Source organism: Choristoneura fumiferana, chromosome 7, assembly GCF_025370935.1.
Source record: "Choristoneura fumiferana chromosome 7, NRCan_CFum_1, whole genome shotgun sequence".
NCBI classification, from domain to species: domain Eukaryota; kingdom Metazoa; phylum Arthropoda; class Insecta; order Lepidoptera; family Tortricidae; genus Choristoneura; species Choristoneura fumiferana.
Window position 1 is genome coordinate 10,371,105 of NC_133478.1, and position 15,795 is coordinate 10,386,899.

A 15,795-nucleotide genomic window follows, 5' to 3' on the forward strand; every position below is an offset into this window, starting at 1 on the left:
CATCAAATTCACGGTAACTAAATTTTACAAGTTTGTCAATAATATCCATTTTATGCCTGTGCAACAACACTGTCTTGTGGTGGTTGTAGTAGTAATATCGAGGTCAAAGATATCTTTACACTACTACGTTGTCGCTGTCATTTCATGTTTGAATTTAGTATTAAATTGTCAGATGGCATAGAGTGACAAGGTACTAAAGTGTAAAGATATCTTTGACTTCGACTGTACACTAGTAATGAATTATGTTGGCATACAAAATCTAACTAACTAGTATGAAATTATTTTTATTCATATTCATTTAGATAAACTATTTCAAAACAATTCAAATATTGTCAAAAAAATGGCCGTTATTTTCCTTATTTTTTTTACCTAAATGAAGTTGAGTTCGTAAAGGAAGTAAGTCTGTTCTCTTAGAATACTAATAATAATTGTGTATTGGTTTAAACAGTATCTCACTCTTAACAAAAATAGTTTGACTTAAAAACTAACAATCGTGGTGAATCGTTTTTTACTCCTACCCTCAACATAATGAAATACTAAAACTACAATTATTCTTATTTTTGGCACGTTTAATTACGGCAATTTGTTTAATATTGCGTACCTACTGATCATTTTTCAGCCAACCAGAGCATATAAAAAAATACAATTTGCTGAACTGTTTATATTTAAAGCAAATCCAAACTCACAAAATCAAAATTCTGAACAAGTACGTAGTAATTAATTATTAAGTAAACAATACAGTGTATTTTAATTCTATTTCAACTTATTATTAGAACGGAGCTTTTAAATCTACGTATTACGTACTTATCTTTCCTATCAAATTACAATATCCTTCAGCTTAGGTTTTGTTAAAACTTTACAAAAAGTTGAATGTGCTAGTAGCAGATTCATAAACTGGTATTTAATACTTACAGTTATAAAAAATATGTACGTCTACATAAACGGAGATCGTAAGGAAACCTGCACACACCTGCGAAGAAATCCAATAATGTGTGTGTAATTTCCATTCCACACTGGGCCCGCAAGGGAACTACGGCCAAACACTCATTCCGAGTGGAGACCTGTGCATTAGGAATTATATAGGCCGAGATGAGATGACATAAAAGAAGAGACTTTCTGCTATAAACCAATAAAATTCAATACCTATAACCACTACTTATGTATTGGAAAAACAAATATTAACTGAGACATCGTAGTTCTTAGAAATAAACTGACTGCGTGTTACACCCCTACATCAAGATGTCACAAAGTACAGTCAAGGGCAAAGATATCGACACGGCCAAAGTTGCAAAAATATGTATACACGGCCTTAATGTTAAGAGCATAAAGTCGTGTATACATATTTTTGTAACTTTGGCCGTGTCGATATCTTTGCCCTTGACTGTACCTAGCAGGTAGCGGTGCAAGGTCTTACATTATTTGCGCTGCAAATTTTTGCACGCATGTTTTTTGCATACTCCGGGTTGGCTCACTCTTTGTTCCGAGCTCGTATAGCATCCCAGTCTCCGCACGTTATATTATATTATACCTTGACTAAAAATGTAGGAGATTGAAGATATTTTGTTTTTGTAACACGGTCATTTTAAACCGACCGACGATCGTTATTAAGACGACCGGATAGCCAAGTGGTTAGAGAACCTGACTATGACGCTTTAGGTCCCGTGTTCGATCCCCGGTCAGAGCAGAATCAGATATTTGTATGAATAATTACGACTGTTTGCTCTCGGGTCTTGGATGTTTAATATGAGGTATTACAATTGTTGTCCTTATATACTTTTCCTCAATACTTGTTTTTAACAGCAAACACAGCAGATCGCCAGAACCCATTTAGATCGCATTTCTTTTTTCATTGAAGTCAACAACCAAGGCATACTTATATCATATTATGAACTTGGCTCTCATTTTACATCTATGTTTTGATGAGATATCATTACTTTTTGTACAGAAATTTTAGTAAGTAGGTACTAAAAATAATAAAATACAGGCAATAAGTAAAAGTAAGTTACAGGCACTATAAGTATAAAGTGTTCCTTCTCAATAAAATCAATTAATTGAAAAAATATAATAAAATGATAAAAAAAAACTAGTTTCTGATGTATTCCTTTGTATTCACCCTATCTGAATGCCAAATTTGAACTTTTTAGGTCATCTGGAACTGGGTTATAATTTTGATCTATAGGTGAGTCAGTGACAAAAACGACGATTTTTGGACGTTAATACCTAAATAACTGTTTGAGGTGTGTGTATGAAATTTAAAGTACATAATGTAACTCGCAAGTCTCAATATATGAGCCAAGTTTGATATGTTTATGTGAAATAGTTTTTGTGTTATGAGGGGGTCAAAAGTGGCTCCAAATGGTTCGGGTAAAATTATACACGGTGCTGCTCGCCAGTTCTGTTATCTTGAACTTGGCTTCACACGCTACCGCGTGTCTAGATTAACAAACTGTCCGACTAGTTTACAAAAATAAAGGATGATTTGTCAGGATCAAGTGTGAGCAAATAATTATTTAAAATTATTGGTTAATTATTCTGAGCCGTTGTTTTTTGTTTGTACGTAGTTACCTGTTATTTAATCGGTTGTTTTACCCATTTCCTCAAATGACGCCTATTCTCTATTGCGAAAATTTAATCTGCAGTACTAACGTTTTTATTTTGACCCTAGTCCGAGACCCGAACAGGTGATCATTCAAGAGCAGCTAGCTATTTAACCTCGTGAGCCCCCGTTCTTTCTAAAGAACAAAATAAATGAATACTAAGAATAACAGCCAAATATAAGTATACTTTATAAAGCACAAATTCTAAGAAAATGATGAAATCATATTCAAAATAACAAAGCTGGTGGTCCACGTTAGGACTCGGGAGATTAAAGCCGAATAAAAATAGAATAAGAATCATGAATAAATAAAGTGAAATTTGATTATATTGTTTATTTTATTCAACAATCATTCACTTTACCAACATAAATTTATTTTAAATTTCCTTATTCCTACTTCAACTTTTGTTTAAAATTGTACAGTCATTAAGAATGTGAGTCAGAGGTTCATAAAACCACATTTTGCGCTACACCGGTTAATTCTACAGGCGCACGCAAAAAAGGATCAAGCACACGAGCACCAGAGAGCGTCGAGCGTGACGCTTCTGTGTAACCCGACCCGGCGGCCGCGACGGTAATACCCCGCGACACCGGATCACAATACACGCCGTTTCCAGCTAACACACAAATTAGTGTAGCATCATGTTTTCACTCTTTATTTTTACACCCTTTTCATTCTTCACGAGAAACGACAGCCCATCACCCCGAACCAATCGCACGAACAGGAATTGTTTGAATCCACGCGCTATCCAATTTCATAATTCTAAACGGAATCGACATGGCGGACGCTTAAAAAACACAAAATACGCGAAATATGATGTGTTTCTGACAGTTTGACACGGGTAAAGTGTTCGCGGTACACTTCATTAGCTTTCCGAGGCCCAGATATTGTGAACGTCGATGGGATCCTCCGAAATACCAACGAATCATGTTTTAAGACAGATTGAAGTAAACAAAATGTTACAAGTACCACCTCAATAAAGAACTATTATGATAAAGTTCGAACCAGAAACGAATTCTGCTACTGTTGTCACTCACGCGTTGATTTTTTGCTGAAAAAAAAAAAGATTTTTTTTCTGTTACATGTATGGAGTGCCCTTTTCCCACCGCTCCCCTAAATATATTTATTTTTATTATTTAACACCCAAACTACTTAGGTAGCGGCCTTCATAAGACACCTATTTTACTCTAAATTTCATCACTACACGTCTTATAATTTTTGAGGTAGGTAACTGGGCCGTTTTTTTCCCTTTTAGAGAAAAGATAAAAACTTCAACGTTATAGAAAGATAAGTTCGGGTAAATTATGAATTAGGTACTAGCCTTGACCTATAATTTGTTTTGACTTAGTCACCAGACAGTGCGGGAGTGAAAAGAGGGACAGTAGCTCCATAAGCGCGAAATAATGACGACGCATTGTGGCTTCTTAGGATCAAGTAAGTCGCTATTATATTTCTTCGGAGGAGCCCAACAATGGCGTACCAAGGCTTTGCTGTCAGCGATACAATAAGCAGCTGCTCCGAGTTTATTTTGTAGGAGCTGCTGAGTAAAGCGTACGGCAGATGACGTAACGTTACCTGTCTTTAAGACTGGTCGAGAGAAATACGTCGACGACAACGTTTGTTAAGTTGGAACTTATCGCTTTTGTGCTGGCACTATTGTGTTCACTGTGCATAAGACCAGTGGCATTTACAAAGGAATGGCTTATCGCTGTTCTTCAATGAAACAAAATGCCACCAACAGTTTCCGAATTTGGAGAGAACGTCACTAAAACATTTTGGGTAGATAAAAGCTGTAATAGTGAACCGATGACTTCTGTATGTGAGCCCACGCAGGCCAGTTTCGTCGTGATCAAACTTTCAACAAGCGGTACAGCCACAAATGTTCAGAATTCCCTAGCAGCCATAACAAAAGTGAGTCGAGCTTACCATTGATTTAGATTTTATGTTAGGTGAACAAAAAGTGAGTGGGGCATTGTGCGATATCTGCAAAAGTCTGGCCACTGGATGGCACTCCGAATACGCTCTGGCTATAAAAACCGCATGGAATTACGTATTTTCGGGCGACAGGTGAATACTAAAAGACATTCTATTGTTGGGACAGCAAATCTGCGTGCATTGTTGTTTTGATGGTGTTGTTACTGAAAAAAATCAAATGCTAATTACGAGTTTCTAGATTCTAATACCTATATAACTAAAGTTAAAGAGGTCTGGGTAGAAATTCAGTTTTTATGTAGATCGAAATAGAAACTTTAAAACTCCGTAAGTAGTGTACTAAGTGCTAGAAAATAAACACATAGAGCTGAGATTCCTTAAATTCAGATCATTTAAGCATTATTTAAGTTCGAGAGGAACATACATAATTTATATTATTAAATTAAGTGTACTTACTTACTCGATAAGCTTTAAAACTGAACAGTTCTATGCGAAGTTTTACCTGTAAAAACGCTTCACGCAGTTGTGAATTAAAGTTATCCAACAGGCTATTTACGAGGGTAAATATCACTTGCTAAGCGCCGTAGTTGTACAAGTTCAACTTTACAGGGCGGTTAGTCGCTCTTTCGTATTTCCTACTTAATAAATGTCCAAACGTCGAGTGGCGAGCCAGGCCAAGCCCTGACGCTAACTCGACGCCGGCCTGACGGCACTGCACAGCTAAAAATGATCGAGCAGCTTCACTTGCTACATTTGACGTTTTACTGCGTTAGCAGACCAAGTAGGATATTTCTCTTAATATTAGAAAACGATTCTGCATACGGCCACAGAAATACGGTGGGCTAATATAGGAGTCATGTGCGAAGTAAGCAGTGTCTTCTGTGTACTGTGGCTAAAGCCATAATTCAACTAGGTCGAGTATCACACTATAGGAATTGGTGTTCACATTTTGATTTCCTTAATGTACGCTCTATTGTGTTTTATATTACATGCATTTTTTCCGGTTCTCATGAAGAATCGATCAGGTGTAACGGGGATTGAATTAAGTCGGTGGTTCGCTGCGATCAATCAGGCGTCAGTGTTATTGTTGTGATTTGTTGCGGCATCGGCTCCAGTCCAATCGGGCGGCCGCGGCCCTCCAGCGCCCATTAGTTTGATTAGCTCGTCCGACCCACGCACGCTGATTGTGCGAACGTTTGGCTTTGATTGATTCCTCAAATGGCACCGTTTCGGGACTCGCTTTATTTCCAAGCGATACGTTGTTGCCGGCTGTGATACGACGACTTCCTTCGATGTAACACCGCTTTATAAACCCTTTAGGCGGCCACCATGGAGTTATTTAAGAGCAGAAGGGTAAACTTGGATTACGGTGTTTACTCTATTGCCTAAAACCGTTTCAGTGTCAATGCGAGGTAAATGTGTTTGGACGTAACGACATTCCCAACAAAATGTAGGCGAGGGTAAAGATGGGGAAGACTGTCAAAAACTCTGCGAATAAAGGAGAGGTCGTGACGACGGACCAGAGGTCGCTTAAGGTGCCCGCTTGAATGACGATATTATGTTTATTTAGCTTAAAAAGGGAGACACACTTTCTTACCTTTGCTGTATAGAGGTATGTGGACGTGAAAGGCTATGACTTCAAAAAGGAATTCTTGGGCGCCTGTTTAAAAAGGACGTGGGATAAATTTAGTAAACAGGGATTTTTCGGCATCACATTTGTCTTGTTTGGTATTTATTGGAGTTCAAAATTTACTCATGTCACAAATTACATTTTGGCTAGTATTTTCAGGCACTAATCATACGAAAGACGCAAAGCGAATTAAATGTGTCCCTCGGAGCACAAGGTAAAGATTTAAGTGATTTTTGCCAAAGAAACTGTGGTAAATTAGTTTTCGTTCATTCCTAAATACGTGACCGGATTATATAATTACATTACCCCGGCATTGAGGTACGGTGGAGATGCGTATCGTATCGATTGAGGGAGTTTCAGTAAATCGAAGCTCGGCTACAACTCACGAAGAGGACCATCAAACTGCAGGAAAAGGACAAAACAAAATGTATAAAGGAAATTGCTTCCACAAATCCACTCGTATCTTGAACAATAAACGTGGAACCGCTCGGCCGCCCTAATAGCAATGAAATCACGAAACCAAAACTGTCTCCCATGTCGGACTCAGCTCGATATCGCCGTGGCTTAAGAATTTCATAGACGACCTATCTGTAATGCGCTCGTAAAACGGACCTTCGGAAATTGTTATGTCCGATATTTTGTAAGTATATCAGGACATACGAAAGATATAAATTAGTAGCTCCTATATAGAGACTCGTATTTTGTTTCGTATGCAAATTTATAAAAATATATTAAACTAAATCCGAATGAAGATTTCTTTATAACTTCAATATCGGCTTCGCCGTATCACCTCATACTCACTATTGTGTGCGCGTTATATGCTGTGCGAATACAATTAGCGGTTGAAAACGCATAATCATCGCTTGCGAGTTAATGGAAGCTTACACGAGTGTAAAAACTAAAAGTTATTTTGGGATGCAACGAAATAATCTGACTCGTCTATCTCGTATCATTCCGCTGTAAGTTATCTTTAGACTCTATTGTCAAAGCCTAAGCCTAGTACCTGATTAATATCTGAGCACAAAACTTGCTCTCTACTATTCTTTCTACAAATAATGTTTTAATCTCTACAAGCTTTGTTTAAACCCACAGTGCTAAAGTCGGCTTACGTCAAAAGTTATTAAAAAGTATTTCATTAACTACTAGTGGATATGAAAGGATACTGTAGAAAATTGCCTGTCAGACGCACTACAGCTTGGTCAAAGGATAAATAAAGCTTTAAGAAAAAATGCTAAACTTATTCCTGCACATTTATGTTCACACGAATATGCGTATACTAGCTATAGACGTAGCGCATATCTAAATGAGCTGTACAGTTTTAAATCTAGCGCTGTTTAAAAAGACTTTCCAACTGTTAATATAATCTTTATTGCATTCTAGATTTTTAAATCCCTCATATTTTCAAAGAATTTATGTAGTTTTCGTGGTTGCTATTGATAAGTTTATTACTTTAAGGGGCTGTTTCACCATCCATTGATTAGTGTTAACTGGCGGTTAGGTGTGATGCCGTCTCTATTTGTTTTGTTCGAATAGACGGAGACGGCATCACATTTAACCGGCGGTTAACGCTAATCAATGGATGGTGAAACAGCCCCTTAATGTCACGAATAAAAGAGCGCTGTTATAATGATGTTTTCAAATGACCCCAAAAAGACATAGCCAACAAATAAAACAAAAAAGCTTCTTCCAAATATTTCCAATCATTAGTCAATTTTGGACTGAAAACACAGGATTTTAATAATAATTTAATTGCGATGTAGACTTATTTTAAGCAGACAACTTTCATAGTTTGTGAAATTTAGATATTGTTTCTGATATAAAATTAAATAGGTTTGGTTCAGTCTGTATATTATGCTTTTGATTTTGTGTCTCGTATACTTACAAATAGTAAACATGTCGTTTGAACAGTTAAAGCTCTCAAGTAATCAGATATATTCTAACTCACTTTAAACATTTAAATAGTACTAAATTATTCTTAGAGCATCTCACTTCGCATGACTTTAGATACGTCATTTGAAATTGTAATACAAAATATATCAGGTTTCCACACATGTCTGATCAAAGTCTGATTACACTATTAAACGTATTCACAATCGATATTAAGTTGGCTCTCCATTCAAAGGCTTCGAAGGAGTTATTAAGACTAACTTACATTTCAGGAAATTGTTGCTCTAAGTTTCGAGTACGCCATATTCTGCGTGTGCCTCACTCAAGTTCATGATTACTTGCGTAGTCTGGAAGAGTTGGAGTACGTGTGATGAGTTGAAGTTTTAGAAGGTAATGACCTCGAGGCGTTATTAGTATAATGATACTACCTAAACTTACGAAGGCAAACCTAGCCAGGCGGCGGTATAAACATTTGCTTGAATGATTTTCAATTGGCTTTGTGCGAAAGGCATTGACATTGACACCACCTGTCACTGGTTGGTGAGTCACGTCTAGTCTACTATTATAAATAGTTAGCTCACTATTGTTTTAGTTATTAAAATTATATAAAAGTACAGTTAACTGATGACTGTGATGTGATGATATTGAGCAGAAATAAAAGTTAAATCTGGTAATATAGCCTTCTTAGTCGTTTATGGTTTATGAACTGCACCTCCTCCACTTTGCTTCTTCGCTTGATATGAACTTCCGCAAAGTAACGCATGAATCAATCATTTGTATGTATGTATGTAAACTGTTTATTGTACAAAAGAAAAGAAACAAAATACAATTGTCTATTTTTTTGTCTATGGTTTACTAGCTTTTATCTGCATGTTTGCGTAGGTAAAAGTAAAGACTGTCATAAAGTAGTTCATACAATTAACCAATAATTTCAAGACACAATTCTAATAAAATAACTGGAAATGGAAACAAAAATATGAATCGCTTTTATTTCCTATCCCGTGGTAATTTATACATTTCTACAAATCCCATTTCAATGTATTTTTTATCCTTTAAGGAATATTTGCTTCAAGTCTCTAGCCCGAAAATACAAACTAAAACATAGATGCACAGAAAAACCAGAAAAATAGACCAGCGCTGGGAATCGAACCCAGGTCTTCGGCATTCCGTGCGTGTGCGTATGTTTCAGTTTGTATTTTCGATATGGGTTTTACGGGATGACCGTAAAAGTAAAAAAATATGGAGTTGAAATAAAAAATACAAAAAGACTCCAATAAACAATCTGAAGTCTGCTAGTCAGTCAGTCATTCAGTTACGTTATTCTTAAAGGGTGCCGCTCGAAAGATATAATAACAATTGATTATAATATAACAGTTTAAATAATTTTCATTTGATAATGAATACAATTTATCTTAAAAACCAAACTTATTTCTATTGTTATTAATTCGATTTGATGTACACATTGCGTTAGGTTAGGTTAGGTTTATTTTATAAAAAAGTTCTGTGAAGCTCCTATCCTTTGAAATTATACCTATCAAATGATGTTATATATCGATCATTACACACCCATTCTTTTGTATAGATGGTAGAAATTATCATTTCATCGAAGAAAATAACACAAAATATAAAACACAGCAGTAGCGATCTCGTAGTGTTAATTACATGAGCGACATCGATAAGCTAGAAACGGCTTAGAAGCCGCTCTTGTCGACTCCAGTTGGTAATCGGAATAATGAAAAATTCCCGAGAGTGAATTTAATATTAAAATTGAGAAGTGAGAAACAATTTTCAAATACAAAAAGCTAACATTTGTGTTGTCGGGATGAGAAGTGTCAAAGTTAAATTGAATATTAGAGAGGAGTGATCCCGGTTCAGCTGAAGTTTTGCCGGTACCCTCCGAGTAGTTTAATCCAATGCCACAATTTACTCCAATTTGAATGTTCTAGACTAGAACAATTGACTGTTGCCCACGTCGCGTCGTTGGTACCTATATGTACTTATTTTATGTACCTATTCAGTCTGACAACTTAAATACTTGTAATATATAAGCACTGGGAGACAAACGTGTGGAAGACAACCTTTTGCGGATGTGTCGAGAATACGTCAAAACCACTAGTGGTCGCTGTTACTGTCGTTGTAATAATAATAAATACTTAACAGCGGATTTAATCATACAACGTAGTCATGACAAAAATGCCGATCATGATTCTTAAGTCTTTGTGTAAACTTTACACCACCTTGAACCAATAAATTTATGATTCATAGAAAAATAAAAAATAAAGTTTTCATAATAAGGTCGCGATTGAGCAATTTAATTTTACAGTTCATTAATATGGACCTCCGCATACTAACGCCTGATTTAATAAAATATTTACGTTTGTTTAAAGTAAAATTATCATAAACTATCTAAATTATAACGTTCTTCTTATGCCTCTGAGCATAAATAACATTCGCCTCTCAACATTATTAAACGTCAACATTACGCATAAACATACGACGTCATAAACCTTAATATCCCCACTGTAACTGATCCGAGTCGTTCATTTGACGCAGACAGATTGACAGTGTCGCGGGCGGTCGTCAGTAACCTAATAGCCTAGATGTAAGATTAGGCGCCTACTGCTGGCTACTTAGTAAGACAGGAATACAAGATTGTGACTATTCGGTCTTGAAAACTGGTTTGTTAAATGAAGCGATTAATGTAATGATAGAACGTGGATGGAGGTAAGAAATTTTTGACACACTCATTTAGAAAAGTAACTTTCCTCCGTGACGAGAGGGAGCAAAGTGCAACTTTTCTGTTCAAGAGTTTTCTAAGTGTTTTTTGCAAATACAATTTTTTGATGTAGATAATTGTAAAACTATGTCAATTTCTATGCTGGTTGGTGGTTTGGTATGCTCTTTAATTATATTTAGAATTGTTTTATTTCAATTTTCGTCATATTCGATGTGAAAAGTTGTATGAGTCACTCGGGATCGGGAGCAAAATTATTTTCATCTTGGGCGTTGATTCTACGCTCAGGATTATATTGTAGAATCCTTCGCTACATTCTGGATTCAATGTACTGCCCGAGGGTAAGCCATTACAGGGCATGTACATCATTTTGCTCCCTTATGACACAAATAACTATTAAATATGTAGTGAAAAGGTTGTTCATAGATAGCGTTGGTAGGTGGTAGCTGATAATTATGTGTTTAACCAAGAGTTACAACTATGACAGGCGAAAAAGGCAATTTCATTTGACATTTTAATAATTTAATCTAACATAGAGTCACAACAACAAGTGTCGATTGCTCTCTGAAACATTGTTAAATCAAGGTTAGTTAATACTTAGATGTGAAAGTGTTCTTATAAATTGTTTTATTGATAAAAATACTTTTGGCTGCTGTAGCTTCATTTGGACAATGATAAATATATATTATAATTATATATTATAATTATTATTATAATTAATTATACATTTTACCAAATGCAGTCGACCGTTAATGTATTGATGGTTATAACTTTGAAAACAAACTACTGCACTAAATTTTATACAAACTTAACGGTATTTTGAAACACAAAAGCATCCGTACATTGGTACGTTTAATACATTTTTATTCCAATTTCTCTAAAGAAAAAACATAAACATAAATGACGACACTTCTGAAATGAAACTTATCACGTAACACCCTGTCACTCCCGTTAGAAAAGGTTACAGGGCGTATCACCCACTGTAAGCATTTCACTAAAGTCACGTAAGACGTTGTATTAAAGATTAAATACATCGGCTGATTCTGGAGGCAGGCCACGTCCAATTAGGGACGGCGTCCCGAGGGAGTCGCATCATATCGTCCGCGCCTGACCACTGTTTAGTCGTGTCTGACATCGCAACTACATATACGAGGCAAGGTTTTTAATCTCGCAAATGATTGGACGGTTTTTGTTGTCAGGTGTCCAAGGTGTCGGGGAAGATCGATTTGTACACGCAACGTTATGTATTCTGGTAAATGTTTAGCAAATGGAGTTGGATGAAATTGTTTAAGTCTTTGAACTTGATAGTCTGCTACCACACATGCAAAACAGAGGCCGTATTGCCTAACGCTTCTGATGCTCGCAATCGCAATCAAATGACAGATTTCGCATACAAAAACTGTTATTTGGATGCGATCGCGAGCATCAGAGACGTTAGGCAATACGGCCTCTGGTAGGTACATCTGTTTGACTGTGATGTATTTTCATGCAGGAAAGCGATGCAGCGAATTAAACCTAAATGGCATATTGCATAGGATTAAATTAATAAAACAATGCTTCAAAACTAAAACCTATAAGAAAATAAATAGTGTGTTGTTAAAGTCAAAAATAAAAATACGCTGTATTGATTACCTGGTTCGACTTATGGATTTGAATGATTGCAGAGTTAAAGTATTAAAATTATAATAATGATAATTAAAATGTGTAAAGTATTAACCTTAGCGGTCAAACTTATAACACCCTCATTTTCGTCTGAATGAGAGTTCTACACTTTCTGCCAACAAACTGCTACGCATGGCAGAGGTTTATAGTTATAAGTATTTCTGTACTTCTTCAAGTTTTGTAAGAAAATATGCACCCTTGTTTTATTAGTCTATAATATTTTTCACCTATGATGTGTTCTGTGACGTTTCGAGTTTGACAGTTTTAGAGTGTACCATTTATCGAGTGAACAATCGATTTTTCTAAGTTATTAGCGCCTATTTTTGGAGAAGTTACATTATATTAAAAAAAAACAAGTTTTTATTCCAGTTTTCCGCCCACTGGGCCACCGTTTTCTCGTTCTCGCTGGAAATAATCCCTCAAGCGAATTACAAACTCCCGACTCTGGGAGTTCAAAACAGTCTTTTTAGACCGTTTTGGCATTTTGCCAAAAAAATTACAACAAACTTAACGAGAAACAGTAACAAAAGTCAACAACAATAATAACAGAAATGAACAATAACAAAATACAATGCAAAGAAAATGCAACGGAAACTTAACTCGTACACAAGGCAAACGCACTAGTACTGACAGTGATACTGAGAAGCACTGGCCACAAGAGGCACAAGATGGCTGCGGTCGTGTTCCAAAATGGTTCCAAATAGCCGTGTTTACAAAATCCTGCAAGTTTTGTTTAAAAAATTAAAATATCTTAGTGTTCATTGTTATTGAATAATGAACCGCGGCAATCGCCGATAATGATTACTCTGTTCCGTTTCATACATTGCGTCATTATAAAAAATATATATTTTTCTATCGTATTCGATGGAGTCTATTTAGTGGACACTGATATTGCTATATATTTTAAAAAGTACAGTTTTACATTTTTTTCATTATTTTGCTTCAACATAGAAATTATTTTTAAAAAATATTTTGTAACATAGAATGCGTAATATGGAAAATTCAAGTGTCACAGAAACTCATCGTAGGTGAAAAATACTATAGTCTAGAGTAATTAAATCACCTGATAAATTATTAAGCTGCCTTTGTGGCTTTGTAAGCTTGACCAATCTATAATGTGCTTTTCAACGGCATTATAAGATACAATTTATAATTTCAAAGCCAAATAAAAAAATATTCGATATTTGATACAATGTATAATAATTATTTCCTTTGTCCAAATTCTAGGTTTATGGTCTTAACTAAAAGACGATTTTTTTTTCACTTCAGATGATCCTATCGTGAGTTCTACTGTCAACGCGACGCACATTTTTTCGGAGGGTCATGGGAAAATGACGTCACAATGTGCGGAGTTTTGAATATTTTCCTTTGAAAATTTCAGAAATTCTTTTTCAAATGTAAATCTTCATACATACAAAAAAACAACTAAAAGAAAAAAACAAAAGTAAACATTAATTTCAACAACAACAGCTTTTCAGAAACAAAATTAGGGATAACTACGATTAAATTGCACTTATACTTACTTTAGTTTAGACTACTAGGTACTTATTTAACTTTGTAGGTTAAAAATATTATAATGCTGACTAGGGATTAGGAACATGTGCTTATTTAATTTAATATTAATTATTATTACCTATGAAGTCACTGACATCATAATAATAATTTTTAAAAAGAAAATCTTGAGACTATGTTTGAAAATGCTTACTTATTATAGACTTAAGGGTCTTTAGTAGGCTATTGTACAAATTTATAGTTTTGGTTTCTTGTGCTATGCTGAACTACTCTGAGGTGGGTGCTATAGATTTTCCTAAGTGTTTCTGCGTGTGGTTTGTCTAGAGTTCTCTCTTCACATATCTCGTATCTCTCCGGGTGTTTAACAACGTCAGTTAGTAACAGCAAATGTAGAGACAAGGTACCGTCAAATATTTAATTTTATAAAATGTCCCATGACTGCCACGATGGGATGCGTACCATTGTTCTAATAGCTCGTTTTGTATAATAAATGCTTTTCGGATGTTGTATGCATAACTTTGACCCCAGAACTTAATACTTCTTAACCGAGATTCTACTAGAGCATTAATATACCATGGTTAGCTGTTTTAAAGTAACCTCATCTCTTAGACTCCTTAGCGCGTAACAAGCCTGCTGATACTGTTTTCCAAGCCTTCAGTTCCTCTCTTCAGTTTAGTTTGCTGTCAACCCGTACGCCTAGAAATTTTAACCCAATCTACAGTACCATCTAAATGCACATCAAGCAATTCTTTATTCCTAGCTGTCGTCTTAAATAACATGAGCTGTGTTTTATTCATATTTAAGTGCAATTTTACATTGAACCAATTCTGAAACTCTCTTAGAACTACATTTACTCTAGAATTAAAAGATCTTCAATATTGTTGCGAAATAATAACATGTAGGCAACCTTGCAGGCTACTTTGGTTGCAACCCCCCAAATAAAACCCTCGACCTCAATGTGCTTGTCATAAAACCCGTGGTCGGTAAATGAGTCATTGCCCGTACAAATTTTCTTGTCATGAGGCCCAAAGTCGGTAAATGAGCCCGTACTGATAGTGCTGCGCGGGCTGCTGCAGGACCACACGCACACGCACGTTGCGGTGCATGCTGCGGGAGGGGGAGGGCAGCGCTGCCAAGAGCGCAGCCTAAGGTATCGCCAATATTTGGAACAATTATATTTTTTCTTTTACAAATATCAAATTTTACTTGAAAATGTGATGAAAAACATTGTATGTCGCACGGGCGGTACTAGTCTTCGACTTCGGGCTTCTAATAGACTCTCGTTCGTAATTCCTTATTTACCGCCCTTAAGATACAATGTATTATTAGGCAACCCCCCAAAGTTTTTAAAAGACCTATTCAGCGATACCCCACCCTATAAGGTTAGTCGAGAACAAAAAAATCACACAGTCACAATACGTCTATGGTACTCTAAAAAATTGTGCCTGATAATGTATATTCAAGCCAAATGACAGCTTTCTAGTACTAACGGTCTCCGAGCCTAGCCACGGACGGCCAGACAGACAGACAGACAGACGGACAGACATGGCGCGAAAGAAAAGAAAAAGGCTGGTCCGCATAAAACCACGCCGTATAATGATAACATTAGAATGTTTTCTTGTAAGGTTACCGAATGACACTGACATCTCACTCACTACGTGTATCCGTTTGTGAAAAGGGCCAGAAAAGGTTCGTTGGTTTGGCCAATGCAGTAAACATTACAAGAGTATTGTCGGATGAAAGCGGTAATGTAAGTACGTAAATGGAATTCGAATTGAGAGGATTACGTCGCCTTTGCATTACGGGTCAGGGCATCATGATGTGTGTTTGAAGATATCCAT

General features: G+C 36.1%; 1 protein-coding gene across 1 annotated transcript in view; it reads right to left on the minus strand.

Annotated features, from left to right (window-relative positions):
* The window catches only part of LOC141429691 (semaphorin-2A-like), a 526,100-nt gene that overhangs the window by 132,352 nt on the left and 377,953 nt on the right, over window positions 1–15,795 (minus strand). The window lies entirely within an intron of this gene.